Consider the following 12,730-nt stretch of genomic DNA (forward strand, 5'->3'; position numbering starts at 1 on the left):
AAATTCCCTGGCAGTTCAGTGGTTGGGACTCCATGCTTTTACTCCCAAGAGTCGGGGTTGTTTCCTGGTAAGGGACCTAATATCCCACAAGTCATGCAGCACTGTCAAAATAAATAAATAAAATAACAAAAAGATGGGTGGGTGGGGGGCACAGATGCATAGGTTTGAACCACCAAAGAAAGCCGCTTAATGGTACCTAAGCTCGTGAAAAGATGCTCAGCATCATTAGTCATCAGGGAAATGTAAATTGAAATCACAGCGAAATCTCATCAGATACTGTTCAGAATACCTAAAATTAAAAGACTGATCATACCAGGTGTTCTTAAGGATGTGAGGACACTGGAACTCAAGCATTACTGATGGGAACATAAAATGATACAACTACTGTGGAAACCTGTTTTTTCCCATAAGATCTAGCCATTATACTGCTAGGTAATTACATAAAACATATGAAAGCATTTACCCCCACAGACTCTTTTTAAAAGAAGGTTCAGAGCGGCTCTATTTGTAAGAACGAAAAACTAGAAACAGTTCAGATGTTTATCAATAGGTGGATGAATAAACAAATTGCAGCATAGCCATACAATATTATGCTATTCAGTTAAAAATATATTTTTTCTTTCTGGCTTACTTCACTCTGTATAATAGGCTCCAGTTTCATCCACCTCATTAGAACTGATTCAAATGTATTCTTTTTAATGGCTGAGTAATACTCCATTGTGTATATGTACCACAGCTTTCTTATCCATTCATCTGCTGATGGACATCTAGGTTGCTTCCATGTCCTGGCTATTGTAAACAGTGCTGCGATGAACATTGGGGTACACATGTCTCTTTCAATTCTGGTTTCCTCAGTGTGTATGTCCAGCAGTGGGACTGCTGTGTCATAAGGCAGTTCTATTTCCAGTTTCGGTGTTGACCGTCTGGTGATATCCAGGTGTAGAGTCTTCTCTTGTGTTGTTGGAAGAGGGTGTTTGCTATGACCAGTGCATTTTCTTGCAAAACTCTATTAGTCTTTGCCCTGCTTCATTCCGTATTCCAAGGCCAAATTTGCCTGTTACTCCAGGTGTTTCTTGACTTTCTACTTTTTCATTCCAGTCCCCTATAATGAAAAGGACATCTTTTTTGGGTGTTAGTTCTAAAAGGTCTTGTAGGTATTCACAGAACCGTTCAACTTCAGCTTCTTCAGCATTACTGGTTGGGGCATAGACTTGGATTACTGTGATATTGAATGGTTTGCCTTGGAAACAAACAGAGATTATTCTGTTGTTTCTGAGATTGCATCCAAGTACTGCATTTCGGACTCTTTTGTTGACCATGATGGCTACTCTATTTCTTCTAAGGGATTCCTTCCTACAGTAGTATACTTATCTCAATGCAATTATACCTCAGTATCAATAAATTATATCCCTTGACTTAAAAATAAAGAATTCATACATCCTGTGTAACCTAATCCAGGAAAAAATAGTGGGCCTTCTGCTATATTACTATAATACTTCTCCAGCACTCAAAACTTACCCTTATAATAATGGGCAGTTATTCTTTAAGGCATATCCCTAACCAGACATGAAAACGTTAGCAGAGAATTTCCAGTCATTGCTTAATACCCAAAGTAGAATCTAGCTTGAAAATTAGGTTCTCAACAAATGTTTTAATTCTACTATTGATATTTCACATTCCTTCTTAAAGAGGAATACCAGACCACCTTACCTGCCTCCTGAGAAACCTATATGCAGGTCAAGAAGCAACAGCTAGACTGAACATGGAAAAACTGACTGGTTCAAAATTGGGAAAGGAGTACTTCAAGGCTGTATATTGCCACCCTGCTTATTTAACTTGCAGAGTACATCATGCAAAATGCTAGACTGGATGAATCACAAACTGGAATCAAGACTGCTGGGAGAAATATCAACAACCTGATATATGCAGATGACACAACTTTAATGGGAGAAAGTGAAGAGGAGCTAAAGAGCCTGTTGATGAGGGTGAAAGAGGAGGGTGAAGAAGCTGGTTTGAAACTCAGCATTCAAAAAACAAAGATCATGGCATCCAGTCTCATCAGTTAATAACAAATAGATGACCAAAAAAATGAAAACAGCGCAAATTTTATTTTCTTGGGCTCCAAAATCACTGTGGACAGTGACTGCAGCTGTGAAATTAAAAGACACTTGCTCCATGGAAGAAAAGCTATGACAAACCAAGACAATGTACTTAAAAAGCAGAGACATCACTTTGCCAACAAAGGTCTGTACAGTCAAAGCTATGGTTTTTCCCATGGTCATGTACAGATGTGAGAGTTGGACCATAAAGAAGGCTGAGGGCTGAAGAACTGATGCTTCTGAATTGTGGTGTTATAGAAGACTCTTAAGAGTCTCTTGGACTACAAGGAGATCAAACCAGTCAATCCTAAAGGAAATCAACCCTGAGTATTCATTGGAAGAACTGATGCTGAAGGTGAAGAACTAATATTTTGGCCACCTGATGTGAAGAGCCAGCTCACTGGAAAAGACCCTGATGCTGGGAAAGATTGAAGGCAAAAGGAGAAGGGGGCAGTAGAGAATGAGATGGTTAGATAGCATCACTGACTCAATGGCCATGAATTTAAGCAAACTCCAGGAGATACTGAAGGACAGGGAAGACTGGCATGCTGCATTCATGGGGTCACAAAGAGTCAGACATGACTTAGCAACTGAACAATCATCTCCATTAAAGCTACTGATTCATTCAGTGAACACAAGCTCATTGAACCTCAGCTAAATGCCCAAATAAAGAAGTGAGCAAGAATAACATATTTCTTATTCTCAGAGGTCTAACACTCGAGCCTAAGAGAATCATCATCAAACATGCAACCACAGTGTGTGATGAAGGTGGTAAATATGACAGGGAAAGAACAAGATAGAACGAAATTGGTATATTGGGGCAGGAGGTCAGGAGAGGTGGTATTTAAGCAAAGACCCACAAGAAAGGTGGAAGGTGACTAGAAGGCAGGGAGGGAAAGGATGATGACAACAGCAGAGAGTTTTCCAAACAATAGATACAGGACTTTTGAAGGTGCAGAGCATGGTGCCTTTGAGGAAACAGAAGAGATTTCCACTAAAAACTACAGAGATGTCAAGAAAAGAGAGATGAAGCTTGGAGTGGAAATCCAGACCAAGTCACACAGGGTCTAGTGATGTAAACACACTTGGAGTTCATGATAAGGGTATTAGGAAGTTAATGAATGGTTTTAAGTAGAAGAAAAAAGACAATGTCAGACCTGTTTTCTCTATATCATTCTAACCACTATCATGAGAAATAATTGGAGTTAAGACTAACCAGGAAGGGAGAACAGTTGGTTACTGCAAAAATTCACATTAAAAATAGTAATGCCTTTGCTAGAGAAACAAATCTTCTAGACAAGAGAACAAACTAGAGAAACAATCTTTTTCCTAAGTACTTGACAATCTGGCTCAAATGGCCAAATGAGGTTTAGTTTTGCCATACAAGCTAGGTTTTAAAATATGGACAATTTTTAGGACTATAATAGTTGAAAAACTACAAATCTATAATGACCATGATCAAATCAAAGCTTCCTGTACAACCCTAAAGATTTAAGGTCTGCTTCAATCCTTCATACTGTCTCATCGCCCTTATTCTACAGTTCTTAAAGTCAACTGAAGGAGCTTCAAAAGATCTCTCAAGTCTACCTTATCCTCTTCATATCTCCTTTCCATTGGGCAATTGAGAAAGCTTCCCACAAGTCTCCTGTCTCTTATCTGTGCCTCTGTGATCCAGCCTCCAAAATGTTGCCAATCAGTTTTAAAAAAGAAAAAGGAGACAGAAAGCTTTCCTAACTCAACCTACTTATAGACTTTTGATGCTCCCCATTACCTACAGGACGTAGCTCAAACGTTTGTTATCCACGTTCAGGATTGTCAGAATGGCCCAGTGCTCCTTCCCCAGTTCATTTCTTGCCATTCCACTTATTTCAAATGTAATCTCCTCTGCCCCAAACCCCTTTCTGATTATTCTCTATTCAGCAAGAGCTAATCGGAAAACCACTTATTCTTCCATGAAATCTCTCTAGGACATTCAAGCTAAATGTCATCTTCTGTGTTTCCATTTTCCATGGTATTTCTATTTACTGCACTAATACAAGAGTTATCACTCTATGTTATAGATGGTTGTATGTGTTTGTCTTCCAAGTAGATTATCTGTGTTTGAGAGTGGGGACACTGATTTATTTATGTCCCTATTCCAGGTATTCTTGCCTGGAGAATCCCAGGGACGGGGGACCTTGGTGGGCTGCCGTCTGTGGGGTCACACAGAGTCGGACACGACTGAAGCGACTTAGCAGCAACATTCCAGGTATCTAGTACAGTGCATATAATTCCATTCCACTTAAATTAAAATACAAACTTTCTTTGCAAACTATAGCCATAATGTCAGAAACAAGAAAAGCAAAAGGGAAAAAAAAAAAAAAAAAAAAAAAACTGGGACAGACTCCATAATCTGACCAAGAACACACACAAAGTGCAACACGCTAGGCAAGCCGAGAGAGACAATAGAAAAAGATTAAACATATTTTAAAAAATGCTAAATTACCAGACCCAGATAGTGGTATCAGTAGATACTTTTAAATGAGATGGGAATTCACTATCTAGATGTCTATAACAATTTTTCACTATCATCTATAAATGTGATTTTTCTATACTGAAATAGAGTGCAGAGAAAGGGTCAAATGTTCAACAAATAAAATGCTTGACTTAAGTAATATAAGAATTAATCCACATATACTTTAAGAATAAAGACTGTTATTTTTACTTCAAAACTATTTAAACTGAGGCACAGAAATGTTAAGCGACACCCAGGGATACACAGCTGGCAGAGGGCAAAACTGAGATTTGAATCAAAGTTTTGATAATTCCTCAGCCCGTGTTCTAACCACTGAACTAGATACTCGGGATGTTCCTCGTCTACACTGTTCACCTAAGCACTTCATGAATTCAGGGACTGTGTCTCTTACTCATCACTGATCTCTGAGGCCTATTAGAGGGGGTGGCCAGGGGTGCAGTGGCCACCATAAAACTCTTGAAGTCTTATGCAATTTGTGTGCGTGCTCTGTCACTGATGTTGTGTCCGACCCTTTGCGACTCCATGGACTGTAGCCTGCCAGGCTTCTCTGTCCATGAAATTTTCCCAGCAGGAATACTGGAGTGGGTTGCCATTTCCTCCTCCGTGGGCTCTTCCCAACCCAGGGATTGAACCCACATTTCCTGAGGCTCTTGCATTGACAGGTAGATTCTTTATTGCTGAGCTACCTCGGAAGCCCCTATGTATAATTCCTTTAGAGAGAGGGTCAATAAAAGAGGATGACACTTATTAACTTATTCACAACAATCAAGTAGCATTGTAGATGAATTATCGCATTCTATCACAACAATAACAGCAACACATGTCAGGTACCTAGTATATGCCAGGCATTGGTCTAAATGTTTACATGTATTATTAACATATATAATCATTACATGAATTCTATGAGACAGATGGTATAATCACATATACTTCAAAAATGAGGAAACTAGGCTTCAAAGAGGTTAACTTGCCCAAGTGCCCCAGCTTTTGTCCCCGTTTTAGTAAACAGCTGGGCAGGAACAGAAGCATCCCTATGTGACAACAAAGCAGTCTCTCTAGGCTTACATCGCATGAGGTGGTCATCCTCAAAGACCTTCAGGTCCCCCAAAATGTTAAGAGAATCACACACACAAAAATAGACAAAAATTAATTCCCTACGCATTTTCCACAAGGTCATCTGGATACAAACCAAAGGTTTTCATAGCAACACGATATCAGAAGCTATGAGCTAATTCTCCCATATAGAGAGCATTCCGTCTCCTTATGTATCAAATACAAGGTAGGAAGTACAAGTATAGCAGAGGATAAGATGGTTGGATGGCATCACTGACTCAGCGGACATGAATTTGAGCAAACTGGGAGATAGTGAAGGACAGGGAAGCCTGGCACGCTGCAGTCTATGGGGTCCAAAGAATCAGGCACAACTTAGCCACTAAACAACAACAGAAGTCCATATCGTAAAGAGAAAGTTTTTCTTTAAGGTTATCCATGATGAATGGGTAAGATAGTACTGAGTTTCAAAGTTACTTATATAAACATGCAACTATGCATACATGGAGCAGGGTTGTTGCTGTTCCTTACAGACTTTTGTGACCTAGAAGTGCTTTCCCCCCAGGAATACTTGGTCAAGAATAAGGAGACATGGCAAGGCCTGTGGGGTCTAATCAAGGTATCATTCCTCATGTCCGCTTCAGCTGGGCAGTCCTGTACAGTGAACAATCAAGAACTTCTTGAAGGTGCCAAGGTCACTCCCATGGCTGAGATTCACAGTGCCTGGACTTGAATCCCCAGTTTTATCCTCTAGAGATGTGTGTGGCCTTAGTCAAGTTTTTATATTTCTCTGCCTCATTTTTCCCATCTGAAAATGGGGAGAATATTAGTATTAGCTGCATAGATTTGTTTAAAGAATATAAAAGAAAAAATTCATAAGAATGGCTTAGAACAATATGTAACATGTATTAAGGATTCAATAAGTTTCAGCAAAAAACATGTATTATTAAGATTCCTAAATAGCTCTCCCAAATGTAAGAGGAAGCCATATTTGAAGCACTTTATGAGTCTATGTATAAGCTGATTAATACCAATAGGGGAAAATTTCTATGAGGAGAGTAGACAGAGCAATTCGGCAAGGATATATGTATGTACAAACAATGATGTGTCACTGTACACTCAGTTGTTCTGTTTGCATGTATAGTTGCCTAAGGATTCCAAACTACAATATCTCACTTAAAATTATGTTTCATTTCTAGGGATGTGAATCCTCTTACAAAGATAGCAAACACATAAGTCAAGAGCCACACAATCACAACAGCAACTATTAGGCTCACCAGAGTCACATGTTTGTAACATCGAAATTCTCACTTAGCATGCACCAGTATCTCTAGCCATTCAGTAAATGGATAGTGACTAATAGAGTCAAATACAGTCTTTTACAAGCTCAAAATAAGAGTGATATTTTAAAATGTATTTAATTCCTTTTCCACTTTATTACTATATTCTCAAAGCAAAATTCTCAAGCTCTCCAAGTTAGACGTTACAGGGCTGGTTATATAATTTCCAAATATCCAACTCTGTTAATGAGAAATCCACTTTTCAACAATCAGACTGGCAACATTTTAAACAAATCATTACTATCCAGTGTTGGCAAGAGTAAGGTAACGACACTGTGGGTACTTAGGAAGGGTCTTTACAATATCCATCAAATTTAAAGTGAACATCCCCCTGGAACCGGTAATTCTCAGAATAAATCTTCTGTAGTATTCTTGCAGAGACAATGTACACAGATAACCACTGCATCACTCTTTGTAATAATAAGAAACTGAAAAATCCAAGTGAATATTCTGGGGGATATTGGTTGGCTGGCTACATTAGGTAGATACGTTTAAAAAGAAATCTTCATATATTGACAGAGAAATATTTGAGAAATATTATAAGAAAGCAAATTTCAGAACACTGATAAGTAAACCATTATCCAATTTTTTTGAAATAATGAAAGATTCCTGTGGTTACACATGGGAGGGAATCCCTGATGGCTCAGCGGTAAAAAATCCACCTGTCAATGCAGGAGACCAGGGCTCGATTTCTGGGTCAGGAAGAGCCTCGGGAGAAGGAAATGGCAACCTACTCCAGTAGTCTTGCCTGGGAAATCCCATGGACAGAGGAGACTGCGGGCTATAGTCCGCAGGGTCGCAAGAGTCGGACACAACTTTGCCACCATCACTATCATACACATAAAGGAACACAAGTCCAAACCAACAGCAGTTACACATACGGAATGGAATAGGAAAGGGGGTTCACTGTATATTTTACTATAATTTTCTTGTTGCTTTATAAGCAAGTAGTACTTTTAGAATTCAAAGAAAATAACAAGAATTTTCAAAAGATACAGGGAATGAAAAGTTATTATTTGCATTATTATTTGCAAGTGTAAAAAAAAAAAACTTAGTCATCCCCCAAATTAATTTCTGCTGTCGCATATGCTTAAAATGACAACTGAATAAAATGCTTATGAGATCTTAATAGACACACTCTAGTTAAAAAGGGCTGCCCTGGTAGCTCAGACAGTAAAGAATCTGCTGGTAATGCAGGAATCCAGGGTTTGATTCTAGAGAAGGGAATGGCAAACCACTCCAGTATTCTTGCCTGGAGAATTCCATGGACAGAGGAGCCTGGCCAATTAATGCATGGGGTCACAAAGAGTCAGACATGACTAAGTGACTAACATACACATACCTTCACAAAGCATGATGAGAAACATTCCCTATTTGTAAGGCCTATAAATGGAGCTGAGGAGGAATGGGAAGAAGAGAACAGCCCTCCACCTACACTTTTGAAAAGTGAAAAATAAGTAGTTTACCACCACTGGTCACCTTCTTTCTCCACCTTCTCACCCAAATGGTACCAGAGAGGAGCCCAACCCTTCTAGGCCACTGACTTCAAACTCACAATAAATAAATAGATCAGGTGACTTGACTGATAGTACTGAGCACAACAGATGAAACCAGAGGGAAGTGTGCTGAGAGGGTGGGGACAACAAGGTTATTATGAAAAAACTGGTGCTAGCTGGAAGGGAAGAATATTGTACCAATGAAGAGAATATGCATATGAAATGAACGGAAGAGCAGGAGAAAGTAACAAAACAAAAGCAGAAAATGTTCCTATTTATGAAGTGTTTCGTTTTCAGGACATCCCATGAAGTGGACAGCGCTGCAGTCTGCATTCTCTAGGGCTGCCCTCATAGGAAAGCTGACTGAAGGCAGATTGCTTGTTGGAGAGGGGTCCTGTAATTGTTTAGAGCAAGTCTTAGAAGAGCAGCACATCAGGTATGAAGCCCATTACATTCAGTTCGAAGATCTTATCACGTGCTGGGCTATTCCCGTTAGACATGGAGTGATTATTGCTTAACCTGTACATTGTTTAAATAAGCTTCCAAAGAACATTTCTTCCCTAAGGAAGCTAAGGTGATTTAAATTGAATTATGTATTATATAATTCTATATAACGATTATATATATATATGCACATACATGTATAGACAGACATAAAGACATACACCTACATTCTTCATATAATCGCCCCAGAGGCATCACCTGAAGATACCCACTCTCAAAATGTGTCTAAGAGAGAACTGGCAGAGGCTAAGAGAGACAGGAGCAAAGGCCTATGGTGATGCTCTAGGGCCAAACACCTTCCTACAAACCTCCGAGGTCCATAGAATATCCCAAAGCCCTGGCCTGGCCCCAGGCCACAAAAAAAAAAAAAAAAAAAATTCCACCAAAGCCCCCAGAGACCTGGCAACCACGTGACTCGCCGACAGACACCGAAAGTTCCTCTACCAAACACATCCAACTTTTATTTTCTCCTTTTCCTGAGTGACCGGCTGGCGCATTCCCCCGCTGCCTCACCTCCGGCCCTTTCTTCTTTCCCGCACTTCGGGCTGTGGGAGGCCTCGGGGTATCTGCTTTCAAGCTCGACTGGCCTAGGGGGTCCTAAGGCTCAGCCCCTCCCGGGCGGGCGTCCCTGATGCAGCCGCGGGAGGGGAACCGAGGTCCTCCGGTCCGACCCCGGCCGGGGTCGGCAGGCTGGGGCTCAGCCGCTGGGCTCGGGGGCGCGGCGGGGAAACTTACCTGCGCGGAGCGGCTCCCGGAGCTCCCGCGTCGCCGTAGCCGCGCGGCCGCCGCCGCATCTCCCGACGGCAGGTTCCCCCCACCCGCCCCGGCTGCGGGGGTCCCGGGCCGCACTTTTCCCAGCCTGGGAAGGAGGATTGCGGGCGCCGAGGTGGACGGTGGGGGTGGGGCGCAGTGATCGGGGAGACGAGGCGTAAGGATGTTGTTTTGTTGTTGTTTTGTTTGTTTGTTTGTTTTTCCGGATCGCTAGCAGAGACTTTAGACCATATGCTGGGAGGGTATTAGCTCGGCTCAATGGCGACAGAACAGCGGCCTGACTCTCACCGTCCGATCGATTTACTAAACAAACTGAAACGTGGGTGGGGATGTTAAACAGTAACCAGCTGCCTCAATGAAAACTGAAAGCGGCGAGGCCGCCACCGCCTCGGCGCGCTGGCTTCCCGGTTCCCAAGGCCCCGGGGCGAGCGGCGGGCGGGCTGGCGAGTGCCGGAGCTCTGCCCGCGTGGACCCGAGCGGCTCTCCCCGGGCCTCCCGGAGGCCTCCATCGCGCAAGGCGCACGGCGGCTGGACTATCCGAGCCGAGTTCCCTCTCTCCGCCTCCCGCCTCCTGAGGACCCCCCGGCCTGAGGCCAAGCGCGGCCCGCGGGGCCGCCGACACAGTCCCCCTCCCAGCCCCAGGTCACGCCTCGCCCAGGGCGGTGTCAGCCCTGGGCCAGTGCCTCGGCACCGGCGGTAGCGCGGAGAAGCCTGCTGACCCGAGAATGCTCCTCTCATCCCGAGCCAATGAGGTCCAGAAAAGGGCCGGAAGTACTATTAAAGGGAATTAAGTAGGTTCCTAGGGAGAGCACTGCGGCCGCACCACTAGGGGAAGCCGCATCGATCTCGTTAAACTGCACCTTGGGCCACTGGGGTTAACTTCAGCCCTGCGGCTTGTGACCACCTTGCTCGGCCAGAGTTCTGGGAAGTAGAGGGAGCCCGGTTTTCCATTCCCGGTTAACCTCGCCACCTGTGGCTTCGGTCACTTAGTACCTCTTTACAGATGTATCTGATAGAAAACTTCCTGTCTTCCTCCCACACACTAGGAACCGTCACAAACTTGAGACTTGGAGTAGTTGATGCCCAGACCCATCCGAGATGCGATGGTCATCCGGATCAGGTTTTTGTTAACCAAGCGATATAGCCAGAAGCAGTGGCTCTTAAAAACATCTCAGCAATTTTACTTCGTGGTTTCAGGAATGAATGACTTCGGGTCAAACAAGTAATTATCTTCATGAGATAAATAGTTACTTAATCCCTAAGGTTTTTCTTTTCCGACCGGGGGGGTGGCGGTTATTTTAAGACTGTAATAACAATGCCAGGGAGATCAAAGGGCTAGGTCTTTTTTCTTTTTCTTTTTAGATCAGGTTTACTAAACTTTCTCGGTTTCCTCCTTCTGAATCTCTTGCTGAAAAGCTCCTTTAAAAACAAGTAGTTGGTGTTTCAAAAATCAGAACAAAGAAGAGAGATCATATACTATTTTCTTTAGGTCTACCTTCTTGAGCAAAACACATTCTTTTGGTCTCATTGCCCACGTGGTCTGCAAACCAGGTCTCCAAAGCGGCCTCCCTCTGTCCAAATCCGCTCCAGGAAACCCTCCGGAGACAGCCCAGGCATAAGAATAACTATTAACCGGCTGTATTTATTATGCAAATCTTTCAAGGATGTGTTGTTTAAAGATCACCAATGGTCATTCTCAAAAAATATTTCCACATACTTGGATAATGAGTGTAGGTTGTCTTACTCTTGCCAAAATAGAAATATACAGTTCCCATAAAAGGTTGAAAAGTCTGAGTTAGAAACTGTCCATGCCTGTTCTCAGAAACTTTGATGCCATTTGACATCTATATTTCCCTGCAGAGAAACCAGAGTCTCCGTTTATTTCGCTTTTAACAATCCCTAATGTCAGTGGGTTCGATTTGGGATGATCAATTTCTCATCCATGTGTGGTAGAATCGCTAATCTACCAGGAAATGATCATCATATATTCTGTATCAACAATTATTTTTACACAATATGTAAAACCTCTGCCAGAGAATTTTATTGTCACAAGGATTTTGACTAATAAGGGAAATAACAGTACATTCAAGTATATAAACTCTTAAGACAGTTATTATCTAAGGGAAGTATTGGGGCTTCCCAGGTGGCTTAGCGGTAAAGAATCCGCCTACCAAGCAGGAGAGGAGGGTTCCATCCCTGGGTGGGGAAGATCTCCTGGAGGAGGAAATGACAACCCACTCTAGTATTCTTGCCTGGAGAATCCTGTGGACAGAGGAGCCTGGCAGGCTACAGTCGAGTCACAGAGTCGGAGGCGACTGAGCACGCACAGAGGAAGCATTGCGTCTGTTCAACTTAGAAAAATCTCTACGAGTGTAACACTGCCAGTCCTCTCTCACTCGCAGCAAGTAGGGAGTGGTTTCAGGTAATTAAATAGACAAATAAGTGACTCTGTGAACTAAAGGAAAGTATGAGAGGTTGACTCAGCTACAGCTTTGGCAGTTTTTACTAAATCAACCAATGTCAACTGACCCAGCTTTAGAGCATCACTTATATTGTTCCTGAAACTAATTTATTACGATTCTCCATGGCATGGGTTTATGATGCTGAGAATGAAAAATGTGCTCTATGGAGAGTAGTCTCTCCTGACCTGACACATGGCAGGGGTAGGGGTGGGCGGAACAACAAGAGAAGGAAGAGATCGGAATAATTTTTTAGGGCAAGGTTTTCCGAAAATACAAATTTCTGTTTCAATAGTTAGTATTTAGGGAGAAATCACACACATATGTGTTTATGTCATATCTGCTTTTAATCTGAAATTAAACACCGCAAAGTGGCCTCATAAAATTCTTTGCCTGGCTTTCCTGTTAAATGTCTCGTTTAACCTGGGCTTTTCCTTTTTGCTTTGATCAACTTTTTTACACGATTTTTTTCCCCCTTCCCAATGCCACCAGACCG

The 12,730-nt window shown here is 42.4% G+C and overlaps 1 protein-coding gene across 1 annotated transcript in view; it reads right to left on the bottom strand.

Moving 5' to 3' along the window:
* Window positions 1–10,076, bottom strand: part of HNF4G (hepatocyte nuclear factor 4 gamma) — a 137,013-nt gene extending 126,937 nt beyond the window's left edge. The window contains exon 1 of the mRNA XM_018058391.1: window positions 9,740–10,076. The gene's annotated coding sequence lies outside the window, so the exon portion shown is untranslated. The remainder of the gene's footprint in view (window positions 1–9,739) is intronic.

Source organism: Capra hircus, chromosome 14 (assembly GCF_001704415.2).
Source record: "Capra hircus breed San Clemente chromosome 14, ASM170441v1, whole genome shotgun sequence".
NCBI classification, from domain to species: Eukaryota; Metazoa; Chordata; class Mammalia; order Artiodactyla; family Bovidae; genus Capra; species Capra hircus.